The sequence below is a fragment of the Camellia sinensis genome, chromosome 3, assembly GCF_055761805.1.
Source record: "Camellia sinensis isolate YWXY chromosome 3, ASM5576180v1, whole genome shotgun sequence".
In the NCBI taxonomy this organism is placed as follows: Eukaryota; Viridiplantae; Streptophyta; class Magnoliopsida; order Ericales; family Theaceae; genus Camellia; species Camellia sinensis.
This window is the reverse complement of record NC_138963.1, coordinates 147761524-147780750: the sequence shown is the minus strand read 5'-3', so window position 1 is coordinate 147780750 and position 19227 is coordinate 147761524. Positions and strand designations below refer to the sequence as shown.

The window sequence follows — 19227 nt, the reverse complement described above, 5'->3', positions numbered from 1 at the left end:
TTTCTAGCAACAAGTAGCTTAAAATGGATAGTTCTTAAATTCAAAACATGTTGGGCAGCATCCAGTAATGCCAATGCAATGAATATACATGAAAGTCCTAATAATATACTTAAATTCACATAATCTTACCACATATTGTAATAATATAAAGCATCATATTAACAATAAAGCCAAGAATATTAAATGTGTAGAAGCATAATCTGTAACAATAAGATCACTACAACTCTTCTATAATTCTGTTGATTATTAAAAAAGCTTTAAAAAATATTAAATAAGAAGGGTAGAGTTTTAAAACATAGCAAAATCAAATGAAATGGCTTTTGAAACAAAGCAAAATCACAGCAAAATCTCATTTGACTCCTCCCAGGCCTACCACCACAGCAATATCACAACAAAATCAAATGAAATGGAGTGATATCACAGCAAAATCAAATGAATCTCAAATGAATCAAGTGAATGCTAGAACTGACATTACAACATATACAACTACTTACCAGATAACAGTAGTATAAATTCATAGTATTAAGTACTAAATAATTATTTAAAAGTAGACCAATTCACTCACATAATTTGGGAAGATAACCATATCAACATTCCCAGGCACCTTTGCTAACTGCACATAGAATAATATTAAGAACAAACACAATAACTTCTAACTGCACATAGAATGAAGAATATACCATCATAAAAAGTTGTCAAAATTTCATAAGTACCAAAGTGAGTGCCAGCACCTAATGCAATTTTTTATTTATTTTTTTAACTGTCCATTGATATGCGATTGTCGCTTAATTCAACACCTAGACAAAGCAATTAACATAAATATTGTACATGTACCATAACAAACAAGTAATAGCATTATAAAGGGAAGAATCTACAATCTACAATATTTCCAACAGAATTTGGAAAGCATAACCCAAATCCTCAATCAATCCAAAACCCACTCCTAGGCCAGCAAGTTTCAACCTTCCAACAAAAATAACAATTTAAGACAGAGGAAACCAGAAACCCAAAAAGTCAATAACATACATACAACTTATAAGGTCAGCTCCTCCTCCTCACTGGCATCATTTTTTTTTTCTTCGTCCTCTCTCTTTTTATCATGAACTTCCAAATTTCTCAACTACTCTGTACAACCAATCAAAACAATTCCTATTTACAATCAATGATTATAAAACACTCTAGTATAATTATAAAACCTAATCTCATGTGAATACCCCTCTAACTCTAAGGACTCAAAGTAGAAGCTTCTTGTCTTTGTTCTCTCAAATACCTTAGCAGTGTTTCAGCCTGCAAAACCAAACAATTAGGCATTAAAATTCATGCTGCCCGTCAAACATCATCACAAGGAAATTATAGGTAATTTTTATACATATAGTTAGCCAATGGATACGAACATAGATGTCCACAGTCTTTATTGTTCATCTCCGGACGACCTCTATGACGTCTGCTTGGCCGTCTTATTAGACAATAGAATATGAAAAAATCTGATAAAAATTCTAATTCAGCGTTGAAATAAATGATATCAAATTACCCCTAGTATTAAATTTTTACTCAAAATTAATAAATTTTTTGATTGACGTTGGAGATTCTATTACCTCCCAAAAAAATTAATAAAATAATAAATAAAAAAAAGTAGTGTGAAATTTCACTAAACTGACCTTGTGCTTGGCTTTTGCAGTACCAGTTTGACCAAGCGTTGCCAATGGAGGAATCCTACCTTCCCTGACAAGCAAACCCCTATTCCTCACACTCTCACCACACAATTGCAACAGCGTCATCATCGCGAACTCCTTCCCTTTCGGCGACCCATCCTCGATCACCTCCACCAACGTCGCAATCCCCCCTTCCTCCACAATCGCCTCATTCCCTTCTGCCACCGCCGCCAAGCTACTCATCAACGACAAGTTTAGCAACACACATGCCGCTCTGAATCTTTGAAATCGCTTCAAAATCGCTCTGAACAGCCGATGGAGCTTGTGTTCTTTGAAGCTCTCTTCAAGAACAGCCAATTGATCTTTCGAGAGACGAAGCTTCTTCCGAGAGTACTCTCCTTCGTCTTCTTCGTTGCTGAGAGAGAGAGAGATGTATGCGTACAAGATAAGAGAGATGTGTAGGTATAAGAGAGAGAGAAAGGGCTCAGATTCAAGAATAAGGGTTTCAAAAAATGGCGAGTGTATGCACCGCATTCGGAGGCGTTTCTAAACGCCTTTAATTACAAAACGGTGCCGTTTTAGTTAAAAAAATATACGGCGATTATAAAACGCTGCTAAAAATTAAAAAATGTGACGTTTAATAAAACACTGTTAATTAAACACCATTAAATCTCTAATTTCCTGCAGTGATGTGCAAAAATCGTCATAAAAAATTATGGGTTAATTACCAATAGGTCCCAAAAGTTAGATTTAATTTCTATGAAATCCTATTAAAAATAAGCCTTAGTAAAATCGTTGCTAAAAATAATTTTTTGTGATAATTTTTTTACACATGTCGTTAAAAATTGACAATTAATGATTTTTTTGTCAAGATTTTTATAAACTGTTGCTAAAACTTACAATTAGTGACATTTTTCTATGAAGAATTTTTTAAATTGCCACTGAAAGTTAAAAATTAGTTAATTTTTTGTGACAATGTTTTTAAACCGTCACTAAAACTTATAATTAGTGATATTTTTGTGACAATTTTCAAACTGTTACTGAAAATTAATAATTATTAACGTTTTTAAATAATGTTTGATGAAAAATACCAATAATTCTCACAGGATCTATTGAACAATAAGTTTACCTATTAAAACCTACATGTAAGTTTATCAAAAATTGTTTTTAGTGCCGATTTTGGTAAGATTTATTTTCAATAGAATTTGATGGGAATTAACTCAAACTATTAGAACCTATTAGTAGTTTATCCTTTTGGGGGTGTTTGGAAGCCAAAAATTGGTTTTTTGGGGGCTAAAATCCACACAAAAAAATAAAATAAACTAAAACAGTTAATAAGATAAAATGTCACATCAAATTCATAATCATTTCATTTTTTTTTCCTCATAAACATCACATTCAATTATAAAAAAATTGAACATTCTTTTCAAATACAAATATTTTAGCCTCTAAATTAGTTAAAAACTAAAATAGTCTACTAAAATAGGTGGGGGGTGTTATGGTGTGTTGTTGGTTGGTTGATTTGTATATTTGTGCTCTACTTGAGTGTTTCTTTTCTGGTGTTGGCCTCTCATTAATCCTTTGGCGAGAGGTAGCAAATTATAGGGTGTTCCTCTTAGTGCTTATTTTCAACCTTACTTTATTGATATATTCCATACTTTTTGTATGTTTTGTTGCCATCAATAAAATTATTCTTTTTGTTGATCAAAAAAAATAGCCAACTTTCCAAAGGAAATCATTATTGGTTTTAAGCTTGCAGTAAAAATGATTGTATGATCATATCATAACCAAATGGGTGCACACTACCGATTTTGCTTCCCGCTGTTATTACAATGGGATGTGCTCAAAATTACAACTCTGAAGTCCTCAAAGTTACATCTTAACTAGTGAGTTTTGATTCACCGACATAATGGGTTGAGTTGTAACTTCAAATACATGACATTGTTAACTTAAAGGTTAGAGATCATTATGTCCTAAACGAACTCGAAATGGTGTTTATGCACTAGAGATTCAGCCATTCCCCTATAGTATTATATGTTTCCATAATCAGTGAACATAAAATCATTCCAAATAAAAAATACATCACTACAGTTGCAATATATTCCCAATGATTTTTATTCTTTCCTTCTTTCCGCCCCCCCCCCCCCCCCCCCCCCCCCCCCCTTTTTATTCACACTTAATGAGTTATTCAATCCCTCCTTCATATTTCCATTTTAGTCCTGTAACGGTTGCTATATATCTAACAATATGGATCAAGATATACACACCTAGAAGAGAGAGAGAGAGAGTTAATGGCGTGTGAGAAGAGAAAGATCAAAGTTTTCATGTTCCCATGGCTAGCACATGGACACATCTCACCTTTCCTAGAGCTAGCCATGACACTTTCAAGCAGAAACTTCATGGTATACTTGTGTTCAACAGTGGTGAATCTTAGTTGCATTAACAGAAGACTCACAGAGAAGGATGCAAATTCCATACAACTAGTGGAACTCCATGTTCCGACCTTGCCTGGTCTTCCTCCAAATTGCCACACAACCAAGAACCTCCCACCCCATCTCATGCCTACCCTCAAAAAGGCCTTTGATTGGTCAAGCCACAACTTCTCCAAAATGCTAAAAACCCTAAAACCAGACCTCCTTATCTATGATACTATTCAACCATGGGCCCCGATTATCGCTTCCAAGCATGATATCCCAGCTGTGGTTTTCATAAGCACCAGCGCTACAATGACTTCTTACATGTTTGATCGCTACAACAATCCAGGTACAGACTTTGTTATTCGCTATAAGCATGCGTAAATTTAGTTGAGAAATGATGTTTTAATAGTGAAAAGTACTTTTTTTCTGAGTTAATAAAATCTTTTTTGTCAATCAAAAAAATGATCCAGGTATGGACTTCCCTTTTCCAGAGATACATCTTAATGATTATGAGGATGATAAGTTCATTCATTTGATTCAATCTTCTGAAAATTACAATCCTTAAAGAATCATCGAGCATAATTTTGATCAAGAGTTCGAGAGAGATTGAAGGAAAATATATCGACCACCTCTCCTTTTTAGCTGGAAAGAAAATTGTACCAATTGGTCCACTTGTCCAAGCCTTTGTCAATGACGACGAGCACTTGCACATCACCGAGTGGCTCAACAAGAAGGACAGAGGCTCGACCATGTTTGTTTCCTTTGGAAGTGAGTATTTGCTCACCAAGGTAGAGATGGAAGAGATGGCTCATGGGTTAGAACTTAGCAATGTCAATTTCATATGGGTTGTTAGGTTTCTAGTGGGACAAAAAACTAGGGTTGAGGAGGCACTCCCAAAAGGGTCATCCAAGGGTGGGCCCCACAAGTAAAAATTTTGGAGCATCCAAATGTTGGTGGCTTTGTGAGCCACTGTGGGTGGAGCTCAGTAATGGAGGGGATCAAGTTTGGAGTCCCTATAATATCTGTGCCCATGCACCTTGATCAGCCAATCAATGCTACGCTCTTGACTGAAATTGGTGTTGGTGTGGAGATCATGAGAGATGAGAATGGGAAGATTTTAAGAGAAGAAGTGGCTAAAGTGATCAAACAGGTTGTGATGGAGAAAAGTGGTGAGGCTGTGAAGAAGAAAGAGAGAGAATTGAGTGATGAAATAAGGACGAGAGAGAAGGAGGTGGTGGATGGGGTGGTGGAGGAGTTGGTGAAGCTTTGTAAGAAGAGGAAGAAGAGGCAATTGAATGGTCTGTCTGCTATAGTTACATAATGTGGGGCTGAGATGACTTTGACATGTTCATTTTCCCCTCAACTAGAGGTATGTTGCTATGGACTTACTATGAGCTCATATTGCAGTTAAAATTTTGTTCTAACTGCTTTTGTTTTTTTGTGTTTTTTTTTTTTGGGTTTGGTTTCATGTCCTAACTGGGATCTAGTTTTTAGAAAACTTACAAATTGAGTTTGTCAATCCCTTCTAAGGTAATGAGAATTGAAAACACCTTTCAGTTATACTTCATAGCATTTTATGTGTTTTAATTACTTTTCTGTTTTTGAGTTTTTTATCATTTTAGAATGTGCACTGTTAAGAATGACTGACTTGTTAAATATTTTTCTTACTTCGTTTTTGTTTGAGAACTATTATATATCACTAGATAATTTCATCATTTTTTTTCACCTTCTACATAGATAATGCGACAAATGTTATATGTACATGTAGGATATTAATATTCTTATTTCCGTTTTTGTTTTGTTCATATATCCCAATTGTTTCTAGTCTATAATAACTTAGAAGCTGATTTTATAAACTTCCTATTAATATGGATGTTTGGTAAGTTGTTATCTTAGTAGGCTATTTCAGTCTTTGACTAATTTAATAGGCTAATTTTTTTGTGTTTGGAAAGATAGTTGAATTTTTTTGTAGTTAGATGTGATGTTTATGAAAAAAAAAAGTGAAATGATTATAGTTTAATGTGACATTTTGGGGGGTGTTTGGCAAAGGCTATTTTTTTTTTTGTTTTTTGGGCTAAAATCTACAAAACGACAAAATAGACTAAAATAGTTAATAAGACAAAATGTCACATTAAATCCATAATCATTTTACTTTTTCCTCTCACAAACATCACATCTAATTACAAAAAAATCTAATTGTCTTCCCAATGAAAATAATAATAATAATAATAAATTATGAGATGGATCACAGACTCACAAAGATGATTTGAGAGAGTTAGAGTTAGGATTTTGGGAAAGGAATATTTTGGTAATTTAATTTTAAGACAAAAATATAATAAAAAAATCATTAAGTGTATGGAAAGAGAGGAAATAATGTGTGAAAATAGAATTTTCCTAATTTTGTGCGTGGACGGTTAGGTAAAAAGAATTCAAATTCGAATTTTTGACTTTATAATAGTAAAAAAAAAGTTCTAGAATAATAGTAAAATTTATAAATTTTAATTATTGAAGATATAATTTTTTTAAGTAATGGTTTTAAAAAAATGTTTGACTTTTTTTAAATTGTCATCTCCATTTGAGAGAGTATTTGAACTTGATATGTTCATTTTTTAAGATTCATTGAGTAGAATATTTATATAAAAAATAAGATAATTAAACATAAATAACCATATGTTTAAATCATATTTATATTAAAAAAATAGACGATAAATATAATTATTTATTTTTTATAATATAAATTTAATTTAAATATATGATTATCGATATTAAATTATTTAATTTTTTATAATTATTTTATTTAACAAATTTTACAAATTGCATAGAATCAATATAAAAATAGATCCACGAGTAAATTACCTACACCTCCCTTGATGTTTAACTAAATTACATCTCGCTTCCTGAGATTTATATTCGCATAACAATTTAACTTATACCGTTAATTAAACGTTAAGAATGGTTAGCTGATATCATTAAAATATAAATTGATAGATGATATTGCACCTGCTGAAATCCCTTTGATAAATTAACAAAATTTACAAAAGATTTATTTTGGATGGAAATTTTTTTTTTTTGGAACCATGTTTGATTTGTTGTTTAGAAAAAAAAAATTCAGAATTAAAAAAAAAAACTAATTTAATAAAAATAAATATGAAAAAATATATTAAATTTATAAAAATTATTTCTAACCACTCAAAAATAAAATTATATAAAAATAATAATAATTTTTTATTTCTTAACCAAATTAATTTCTTATTTTTTATTTTTTTAAAAAAAAACTTAAAAATAAATTTCTAAAAATCAGACCAAACATATTCTAAGAATTTTTTGACAAACCATTTCTTATATTTTTAACTTATTTAATTATTTTTTAATTTTATGATATTTTTACCATCTGACACTATAACACATAAGAGTTTTAGAGATCAATTTTTTTTATCTTTAAAAGTGAAAATTTTGTTGCAAAAGACATTTATAGACTGATTTCTATCGTCGTGAGGATAGTCGCTAAAAGATCGCCCTAAAAAGTCAAAAATAAGACTTTTAGCGATAGAATTTCAAAAATATTAATAATAAATAGACTTTTAAGGACAAAATAATTTGGTGACAAAATGATTTATTTTTTGAGATAAAAAAATTGACACCAAAAAGATAATAACTACTCACTAATGTTCAATTTTCGTTGCTAAAAATATAATAACGACACTTTCCGTAACAAAAATATTTGGTGCCTTAAAATACTTTAGTCCTTAAATTTTGGTCTCCAAAACCTTAATTTTTTGTAATGTGATAAGTGTTTTTCCATTTAAATTTTGTATTTCATAACTTATTTAAAAATGATAATTTAGCTAAATCACACAAAATCTATAATTTAACTAAACCTAAAAAAGTGTAAGTAATTTATTCTTATTTGTCAAAAAGACAATTTAATTAATTTTTAATATCCGCTATCCACGTTAATTATGGAATATAATTTTTGAAACTTCGGAAAGATTCTGTAACTTCGTCATAGTAAGGCCTGGCTTGCTATGTTTAAAAAAAAATTAAAAAGTCAAAAAGTCACTATCTTATTTAAGTTACATCATCTTATTTAAGTCATATCATCTCTTTAACACATCACTTTAAATCCAATCCATATTTCATAAAAAGTTAAAAAATATAGGTGCCGTTTGGTAACACACGTTTTCAGTTTTCAGTTTTCAGTTTATATTTACAAAAATTTAAAAAATTCAAATAAAAACTTGTTTGGTAAAATTTTTGATTTATAAATCAGTGGTCTCAGTTTATAAATTTGGCCAAAAAATGTGTTTCTGTTTTGAGTTTTGAGTTTTTTTTTTTTTACCACTCAACACTTGCCACCACAAGCCACCATTTTCCACCACCGTCTTCCGCCACCACCACCCACCCTCCGCCACCACCTACCACCACCACTCACCACCCACCTGTCACCACCAGGCACCACCAGCCACCACCCACGTGCCATCTACTCGCCACCACTATCTACCCCTTGCCGCCACCACCACCACCCACCACCCACCACCCATCATTACCATCCACCACCTGCCACCACCACCCACCACCTACTGGCCATAACCAGCCACCTGCCATCCACCTGCCACCACCACCCACCACCACTACCACCGCCATCACCCACCCCCACCCGCCACCCACCTGCCGCCACCATCACCTACCACTCACTCACTACCACCCGCCATCGTCACCCACCCATCCACTCACCACCACTCACCACCACCTACCGCCACCACCCGCTATCCGCCACCCACCTACCACCACCACTACCACCACTCACTCACTACCACCCACCACTCGCCACCGTCACCCACTCACCCACCATCACCATCACCACCCGCTCGCCACCACCCGCCATCCGCCACCCACCTGCCACCACCACCCGCCACCACCACCACCCACTCGCTACTGCCCACCACCCGCCCCACTCACTACCACCCACCACTCGCTACCGTCACCCACCCACCCACCCACCATCACCACTCGCCCGCCACCACCCGCCATTCGCCACCAACCTGCCGCCACCACCACCTGCCACTCGCTACCACCCACCACCCGCCACCATCACCCACCCACTCACCACCACCACTCGCCACTTACCTGCCGCCACTACCCACCCGCCATTACCTACCACCACCAGCCATCCGCCACCTACCTGCCATCACCACTCACCACCCACCACCCGTTACCACCACCACCCACTCGCTACAACCCGCCACCGTCACCCACCTACCCACTACCACCACCCACCCGCCACCACCCACCCGCTACCACCCACCGCCACCACCCACCCGCCACCAGCTACCCGCCACCCACCGTCACCACTTTCTACCACCGTCTTCCGCCGCCACTTGCCACCACTTGCCATTTCTCACTCTTTTTTATATTTTTAAATTTTTTTAAATATTTTGTCAGTTACCAAACACATTTGTAGTTTATGTTTTTCTAAAAATAAACAAAAAATAAACAAAAATCAATTTATAAAATTTTTATAAATATAAACTGAAAACCTAAACGTTACCAAACACACCCATGCTTATTTAGAATATCTCAGGCAACTCCTAATTTACCCGTGATCCATTGAGCCCAAACTTTCTCTCCAATTGACAGGAAAATTGAGAAGCCAAAACCTTTAAAAATTGGGTGATGCTAAGGACCCCAATGGCATATAACACACTAACAGTGACTGAAGTCTTAAAAAAAAAAAAAAAAAAATTTCAGCCAAGGACCCCAGCACCCCCACCGGGTACAACGCATTTTCCTTAAAAATTACATCTGATTTATAATTTTCAAAAAAAGAAAAAAAAAAAAAAAAAACTTTCGCCCTTGTCATAACTCTCCAGATAACCCTCTCTCTCTCTCTCTCTCTCTCTCTCTCTCAATTGCAAATCTTGTTCACATTTCACATCCAATGTAAGTTTCTGATCTCGCTTTCCTCAATTTATTGCTTTGAAGAGTGCTTATGATGAACTGAAATTGATAATTGAGTTGTTCTGTTCATGAATTCGTCGTAATATGACCTTCCTTTTGAATCACTTCACAGAATTTGGTTCAATTTCTATGCAGACATTGTAGGGTACATGGCTTCGACTGTGGTTAATTTTTCTTGTAATGTTGGATCATTCAAGGGTTTGGATTGTGCATACTATGTGTATGTGGGTTTGAAACCCTCCGTGAATCAGAATTTTGTATGTGTGAGGCCATTAAACAAGGCATGTACTCGTCGTATGTTTGTTGTGAGAGCGAGGGAAACACGTGAAGGACCAATGAAAAAGATGGGTTTAAGTGACGAGGAATGCGAAGCTGCCGTGGTAGCTGGGAATGTGCACGAAGCTCCTCTGGTGCCCCCTATGCCCGCGGCACCAGTTGGAACCCCTGTGGTCTCTTCACTTGTGAGTATTGAGTATTTTATGTAGTACATGTGATGAAACTTTAATTGGACTAACTATAATTTTGATCTTCATTAAGATTAGTGCCTCTTGATAAATGCCAAGTGTTGTGCCAATGGAAAAACTTACCAAGCTAGTGATAAATTGAGGGTGTTGTGCCATTTCTTTGAGTATCTTGGTTTTGAGTACAATTTTCTTTTTTTTAGTTTTCTCTATACTGGTTAGTTTTTATTGTTTTAAATCATGTGGCCTTATGGATGCCTGTGCCCCATGTTGGTTGGTATCAGCCACTTAATAGGCGCCCTCGTCGTAATAGGAAATCACTGGCATTGAGAGCAGCATTTCAAGAAACAAGCTTAACACCTGCTAATTTTGTATATCCACTTTTCATTCATGAAGGTTCGTGTTACTCTTGACCAACTCTTTCCTCTCTCTTCAAACACACACACACTCACTCACTGCATCTTCCTCAGTCTATTTGATACTTTTGTCTCATGTTACTGGATTTGCAGGTGAAGAGGACACACCTATTGGGGCTATGCCTGGATGTTATAGGCTTGGTTGGAGACATGGACTTATGGAAGAGGTCAGTAAGCCCAGTTAATTGTGTCATGCAAAAAGGCAAGTGATGCTTGTTACCCACCATATTATTGGCCCTAGTTAAAAATTTATAGTCTTAGATAACTGATTTGAAGACTTTCTCATATATGTTATGAATTCATTTCCATTTTTAAATAATTTGTTTCAATTTGATGCTCCAAGTATATCCAAGTTCCAAGCCTTAAACCTCAATCGCTTTGGATTGGCTATGTATCCTTTTTGCCATTCTATCTAGGGGTCGTTACCTCTGTAAAATGTGCCATTATGTCTGTTCTCACAGCATGAAACAATTTTGTCTTTTTTGCCTCTACAACTCTGTTATTTATGTCCTTGTAGCAATTGCCAAATTCCCGTAACCTTTGGCAATGTTTACTGTTCAAGGTATTAGTTTGTATACTACACCTTTTATTTTTGATAATCAAGAAAAAGTTCTTATAGAAACAAATAAGGTGGTTCATAACTTATTTTGTCGTCTTTTAACATATAAAAAGGTTTAGTTTGCCATGTATGAACATCTCATTGTGTTATTGCTTCCATTGTATGAGGCTAATCTATTTATTTAATGTCTCACAAAATAATCTCTCAGAAAACTTTTTCTGGTGCAGGCTTCAAAGGCCCGGGATGTTGGTGTTAACAGTGTTGTGCTGTTCCCAAAAGTTCCTGATGCCTTAAAGGTCTGTATTTACCATCTAAATTTCACTTTAGATCTTGTTTGGCAACATCATTTTTTAGCCTAAAAGCCAAAAAGTTACTAAAAAAACCAAAAAACCAATAACCTATACCAAAAAGTTATAGATTCCTTTTTCTCTTTACTTTTTGCACATCTTTTCATAAAAAATTAAAAAGTCATCCAAAATATACTAGTTTTTATTTTTGTTATTGTTATTTTTTTTATTTATATATATATATATATATATATCATATTTTAGCCAAAAAGCCAAAAAGTTACCAAAAAAACCTGTTCCCAAATGAGGCCTTAGGCTTTATAGGTTGATGAGTTGATCTGATTTAACATGTTTATGCCCCTCCAGTCTCCCACTGGAGATGAAGCGTATAATGACAAATGGATTAGTGCCTCGAGCCATAAGGTTACTCAAAGACAAGTACCCTGATCTTGTAAGCTCTTATTTCACAATTAATTTCCTCGGTTGGGAAGGTTAGGGGAATTTGGGAACAACTCTGATGCATTTAATGTTTTATTGTAGTAGGTTATCTACACTGATGTTGCTTTAGATCCATATTCCTCTGATGGGCATGATGGCATTGTCAGAGAAGATGGTAAGAAATACTTTACAACTCTGACATGAGCAAGGCTAGTTTTTGGGTTCAACATTTTCCTGTGTCGTGTGAGAATTTTTTTGGATGCGTATATGAAGTCCGAACAAAGAGACATATGAAAAAAACAAAATACCCTAAAAAGAAATAAAACAAGAAGGAAAGGAAAATGTCAGTTCTATTTTCTAGAATCGATGCCATGCACCTCTTTAAGTGTAAAAGGGCAATTTGGCCCAACGTTAAGGCTTGTCATTAGTGTCTTTAGTAGCGTGGGTTCAGATCATGAAAACATCTCCAGAAATGGAGGTAAGGTTTCGTACATCTTGCCCTCCGTAGACCCTGCTTTACCGGGAGTGTTGTGCACTGGATCACCCTTTTTACACATCTATTTAAGTGCAGGGGATGGTTAGACATTGTATTTGAAATGCCAGCAGTTTCTTATGATCAATTCTCCACAGAACTTAACTTTAGTTACTATCACTGCTGGTTTCTTATTCCAAATATCCCTTGTGCTATTTTATTTTTTCTCCCTGTGTGTGTGAGAGAGAGAGAGAGAGAGAGAGAGAGAGAGGAAAACAAGAAAGCCCATGCTAAAAGAAAAAAAATGTAAACTTTTTCAGTGTGTCATCTAATGTAGATAAAAGATGTATACCCTAATTTTATGAGCTCTCATGTAGAACTTTGGAAACAAATCCTAGAAGAGTTCTTGAAAGAAGCTGTTTTATAATTCTTTCATTCATTAACCAGCATTAAATCTGGCAAAAGTATTTTTCATCCTTTTTATCACTGCAATGAGGTCTGGTTTTACGTAACAAGCCCAATATTTCTGATTTAAGAAAATAAATCCCAATTATTATTATTTGTTCCTCATTCAACTCAATAAAGACTATGCAAAACACTTTGTGTTGGTTACATTATCCCTCTCTTCATTTTGTTTCCTCGTTTTTTGTTCTGACAGTTCAGTGCTATCTTCAGGCGGTTTCTTTTGTTTGGTAAAAAAGAGGAAAAGAAATTAACACCAAAAGTGCATTGGTTAGAAATGTTTCTGAAATCTGCTTTTGAAGAAATTTCCTGAAAAGAGTCTCTTTTCAGGAAATTATCTCAAATTGGTTTTCTCAGTTGGCCAACTTGAACCCATCAAGTTGGAGGGTCACGCTATGCTTTTAAGTTATATTTTGTCCCAGCATCCTATGATTAAAGAGCTACTTGCTTAAATTTCTATTTCATGTAATATGCACTTCTTTAGTTCAAGCTTGCAAAATTTTGTCACTGATTGTGTTTAATATCTTTGATACAATGTAGGAGTTATCATGAATGACGAGACTGTGCATCAGTTATGTAAACAGGCTGTCTAGCAGGTAGTTGCAGATCTTATGGTGATGTAAACTGTATATACATTTAGCACGCATGTAATTCTCCTCAAGTGGTCTTACAATAGTATTTCCACTGACTAGTAGATTCATATTTGAAATGGGTTAAAACATGTTTTCAGTGGCTTACAAACGAAATCTAAACCCCATGGAGGAATAATTTTTTGTAGAGTTTCCATACACATTTAGAAACTGCATTGGAGATTTGTAATAATTATCTAACAACTTCTATGGCTCATATTGTACATTTTTTTTTGGGGGGTTACATTGGAGGCCTTGGGGAGAGGGGAGTCTTACCTAGCAAGACTTGAACCCTTACCTCCTGGTGAGGTCAGAAATGCAAGGATTTTGGCCAACCAAACTAGCCCTAGTTGAGTCATATTTTACATTTGATTCTACTAATTAAAACTAAGAAGCATGGGCACAGACATGTGACATGACACCGACATGCCGACACTCCAATTTTCAAAAAATGCAGGACACGTGTGGGGGATATGCATGAAATATGTAATTTTATATATTTATTATATGTCATATATAAGAATATATCCTTCAAAGATAATAAAAAAATGCAATATAACACTTATTAGTTTTATGAATTTACGCTTTTTTTTTTTTTGATTTTATTATTGTATCTTAAGTTATTTAGTTCGGACTTATAATTAGTTTCATGCATGTCTAATCGATGGACACATGTGTCCTCCAAGTTTCCGGGTTTAAAAACATTTTAAAAAAATAGGATACGTTTTGACGAGTGTTGGACACGTGTGAGGAAGTGTTGAGGTGTCTGACATGGACACGACATAGATACGCCACCTTTTTAAAAGTGTCCGTGTTTCTTAGAATTTACAATAGATAAATTTGATTTAGCTTATAAAGCACGGATACTTCTTAAAGGGAGTCATGTCTGTATACTCCTCGAATATTTGTAGATATACATATCTGATACTTACTAAATGTTCCACAATTATAAATTAATTTTCTTTAGTTTTATCAAGTGTCGGATAAAATATAGTACCTATCTTGAAATTCTGATGTGACATTTCTTCTATAGAATTAGATTTGACAATGTACTTTGTATACTTCTTAGTGAAGAAAACAAACAGAGGAATGGTAGATTAGTGAGATTAAAGCATGTTTCTTATGAAAAATCATGTCAAATTTGGTCCAAGTTCATGTCCACATGACATAACATAACCCTCTCTCTCTCTCTCTCTCCCCCTTAATGTTTTATTGTGAATACATTATAAACTTGAAATGAGAAATTTGATACGTAATTAAACATAGATAGTTTGTTACAAATATGTTATGACAAGATTACTTTTTTCGCTTTTATTTATTTATTAATGTACATACACACATTTTTATAGTTTCCATGTCAACACATCCGTATTGTGTCGCACTTGTATCCCGTATCCATATCAATGCTTCATAGGATTCAACTAAAAGTTGTGACTTAATCAGTTCATGATTTTGTTGCTTTGTTTTACTTATATATATGTAGGCCCAAGCAGGAGCAGATGTTGTGAGTCCCAGTGACATGATGGATGGTCGTGTAGGAGCAATTCGAGCAGCTCTTGATGCTGAAGGTTTTCAGCATGTGTCTATCATGTCATATACAGCAAAGTAATTGGCTTGTTTGAATTATTATTTTTCTCATCACTTGCTATGTTGTGCTAGTACTTGTCTAACTTCCTAATAATTTTCTTATGTTCTCATTCCCATGCATAATTACTTGAAGAAAACCTGATATATCTTCCATAAGATGTTAATCTACATATTTGTTGTTTTTATTTTTACCTTCATTTAAGAAATTATGTCATATTTGTCATGTATGATCGGGGGAAGTTCCTCTCTTATTAATCCTCTCCAATCATTGCTATTGGCAAACTAATTTTGGTTGAATAAATGGGAACTTTATTCATAATTTGTAGTTTTTCCTTTCTTGGCTTCATAATCCCATCCTACCTGTTGGCCAAGGTTGTTAAAATCATGATCCTAGGTAGGATCGGTGGGAGGGACTTGTGGATCAGATCGTAAAATCGGATCGAGAATCGTAAGATTCTACTTTTAATGTAGAACAAAATTATAAATTATCTATAATGATAATGTATGTTAAATAATTGTAAAATCACTAAAGAAAAATGATTAATTTAATATAATGCATCTTTTATGTTATCAGAAATTAGAAGAAATGTTTATAGAAAGAATTTATAATCAAATTTTTTATATAGATATGCATATATACATTCATATATAAGAAATAAATAGTAAGTTTTTTTTTGGGTAGGATCAAGATTGTAGTAGAATCGGGATTGTAGTGTGATTCTACACGATTTTATGACTAGGATCATAGTCACTTTAAAATTCTACTAAATTTAAGATCCTAGTGCGATCCGGATAGTTTGGCTCAACTAGAGTCGTAAGATCTTAAGATCTTATGATTTGGATCGGGGTTTTGATAACCATGCTTTTGGCGCACTTAGTCTTGGGTTTTGGTCATGTAGGGCCTTATCAGACCAGAATCTTCTAGGCACCCTGATTTAGCAGCTAATGGAATCTATATTATTATATTTATTGGGCTAAAAGAAGAACTTCTATAACGTGAGACTGCACTGTTAAATGAAGGTCTGACGTTAGCTAGGGCCAACAAACTGCTGCTTTGTTCATAGTGGTTACAGGCATGCATTCTTTTTGTCTACTTCTCACAATATACCTCAAACCGGGAACAAATTTAGTCCGCTTTATGTTTAATTAAATTATTGTTGCTCCATCTTATAGGTAGCACTCCACTTAGAGATTATAAGAGCATTGTCATTGTCATTGTCATTGTCATTTTCTATTTCCAAGTTGGCAAGTTCAGTTATGCTTTCCCCAATTAAGTACAAAAAAAAAAAAAAAAATACTGATTCGATCTGAGCTCTTGGAAGGTGAGTAACATGTAAGAACCTGCCCTTGGGAAGGGAACAACAATTGGAAATGGCTGAAAATTATGGCTCCTGATCCATCTCCACACTTCAAAGAAAATAAGGAACAATTCCATTTTCATGAACGATTGTTTGGTCTTCACATCTTTGGCACACTAGCATTGGCTGTGTAGGTAGACTCAAGTTTGGTTTGGTTTTCAGAATCAGTAATCTGAAAATTTTATGAAAAACTAAAAGCCTTGTTTGGCATAATCTACGATAGTACAAAAAATCAAAAAGTTATTAAAAAAGTCAAAGAGTCCCTACTATTTGGGGGAAGCGTGTGGGGGAAGCCTAGAGGGTAAAATTACAATTTTGCCTTTTGAATTCAATAGCCCAACAGTGCAGCTCGGTGCTCCAGATTACTTTGCATCTACATTTTCCCAAATGCAATGACGTGGCACAATGTAAGCCACGAATTCCCATTAAAAAAAAAAATGAAATGCACAGAATGAGAACAGTGCTGCTGCATGTGTCAGGAAGGGTAGAACGATAATTTTGATATTTGCTATAATATTTTATTACACATTTTTTCATAAAAAGTCAAAAAGTTATCCCAAATATATATATATTTTTCTCTATTTTTTTAGCTAAAAAGTCAAAAAGTGCACTTATATAGCACATGGTGTAAAAAATAAAAAATAAATAAAAAAATACTCATCATTTTCATGTTGTTCTATCTTTTTGGGGTGCAGAATAATTTGTATAAATTTTGAAAATATCTTTTAGGTGTTTATTTTTTGTCAAACTAATTTCTACTTTTCAAAAAAAAAAATTTGAAAATGAAATCAAACATTCTGGATTCCTATTTTTCTAGCTTCTCTCTACCAACTGTTTGGATCCACACACGACGACTTGGTTAGTCATTTTTTTTTTGAACCCACTTGGTTAGTCATTTGTTTTGAGCAATTTTGGCCAATATTAGTGTTTTTTTTTTTTTTTTTTTATATTTAAAGTACCTAATAAGTGCAGTCCTGTCTTAGTTTCTGTATTTTATATGAGAGTTTGAATTATGTTGACTACAGGTATGCAAGTTCGTTTTATGGTCCATTTCGTGAAGCACTAGACTCAAATCCATGATGTGGGGACAAGAAAACGTACGTGGCTCATCAAATTTAAGAGTTTAAATCTTTTTTGGGGTGTTATTTCAGTATATTGTACTCTATTATTGCTACTGCTCACTTTTGCATATGCCTTGTATTCAAAAGTTATCAGATGAACCCGGCCAATTATAGAGAGGCTTTGGTTGAGGCCCGTGAAGACGAGTCTGAAGGAGCTGATATCCTTCTGGTTGGTGTTTTTTTTCTTCTTCTTTTGATCATGTAGTTAGTTGTGGAACTGCTTGTTATGCAGAAGTTTACTTTAATTGGGTTGCAGGTAAAACCAGGCCTTCCTTACTTGGATATCATCAGGCACTTACGTGATAGCTCCCCTTTGCCAATTGCGGCATATCAGGTAGTCTCAACTTCATTTCGTTCTCCTTTTTCTTTTCTTTTCTTTTTTCTGATCATTAAAACTTCAGTAGGAATTATATTTCCTAGAAAATATTAATGCCCTTTTGGACACATGTTGCTAAACATGGTGAACTTTTGTTCCAAAACACTAATTTAAATGCATGAAATGCATAATATATAATAAAAAAATATTTAATTTACATTTATTATATATATATATATATTTCTATTTAAAATTGAAATATGTGAAAGATGAAAAAGTGAAGAAATAAAATTGCTTCTATTTCATTTACTTTTCCCTCCCATTTTCTTTTTTCTCCATAAATCCTAAATCCAATCACAGTGTTGAGCTTCAAATAACAGTAATATTAAATCTGTGAAAAAGAATGCATTAGGTTTTGAGAAGAAAGAAAATAGATGATATACATGATTTGATGGATCCAATATACAAATAGAGAAAATAAAAGATACGCGGGGTTGTTCTTTCCTCCCTAAATGTGTCTTTCAGTTTCCTTTGCTACCCTTTGATTTGGTTTTGTTTTCCATTTTCATTTTCTTGGATCCAGGTTTCGGGTGAATACTCAATGATTAAAGCTGGTGGGGTTCTGAAAATGATTGATGAGGAAAAGGTCATGATGGAGTCGCTGATGTGCCTCCGTAGGGCTGGCGCTGACATCATCCTCACATATTTTGCTCTACAAGCTGCTAGATGTTTATGTGGTGAGAAAAGGTGAGACTTAATGATAGAAATTGCATTTTGCTTAGTTTGTTGGCTTCAACAGAAATTTAACCTCATATACTTAATGTGTAAAGTTTCCAATAAAATGCTTGTTAATTTCTTATGATCAGCTTGTTGTATCACTGTAGGCAGTACAAGTATGTCCTAAGGTAACAAAAGTTGTTTGATGAAGGGGAAAAAGATTAAAAAAAAGAAAAAAAAAAGAGGTGAAAATGAAATTGGTTCTCACTTTGTGTGACATGGATATATTTTTTGTTCACAAATTGAAACTGTGATTGTTTTATTGTTGTTACTTTCGTGCCACTGTTGTTATATAGTTATTTACTCAATATGTTGTT

General features: G+C 34.3%; 3 pseudogenes across 1 annotated transcript; all 3 read left to right on the top strand.

Moving 5' to 3' along the window:
- The first annotated feature begins 3943 nt into the window (after positions 1-3943).
- On the top strand, positions 3944-4634 carry LOC114323582 (beta-D-glucosyl crocetin beta-1,6-glucosyltransferase pseudogene; annotated as a pseudogene).
- Positions 4633-5773, top strand: LOC145821907 (mogroside IIIx synthase pseudogene; annotated as a pseudogene).
- Positions 5774-9906: 4133 nt separating this feature from the next.
- On the top strand, positions 9907-18884 carry LOC114284055 (delta-aminolevulinic acid dehydratase, chloroplastic-like; annotated as a pseudogene). Its single transcript, XR_014364617.1, has 13 exons — positions 9907-10009; positions 10140-10488; positions 10773-10884; positions 10998-11071; positions 11691-11759; positions 12117-12201; positions 12294-12363; positions 13663-13718; positions 15235-15356; positions 17722-17793; positions 17905-17986; positions 18074-18151; positions 18717-18884. The product of XR_014364617.1 is annotated as a delta-aminolevulinic acid dehydratase, chloroplastic-like (transcript).
- The last annotated feature ends 343 nt before the right edge of the window (positions 18885-19227 follow it).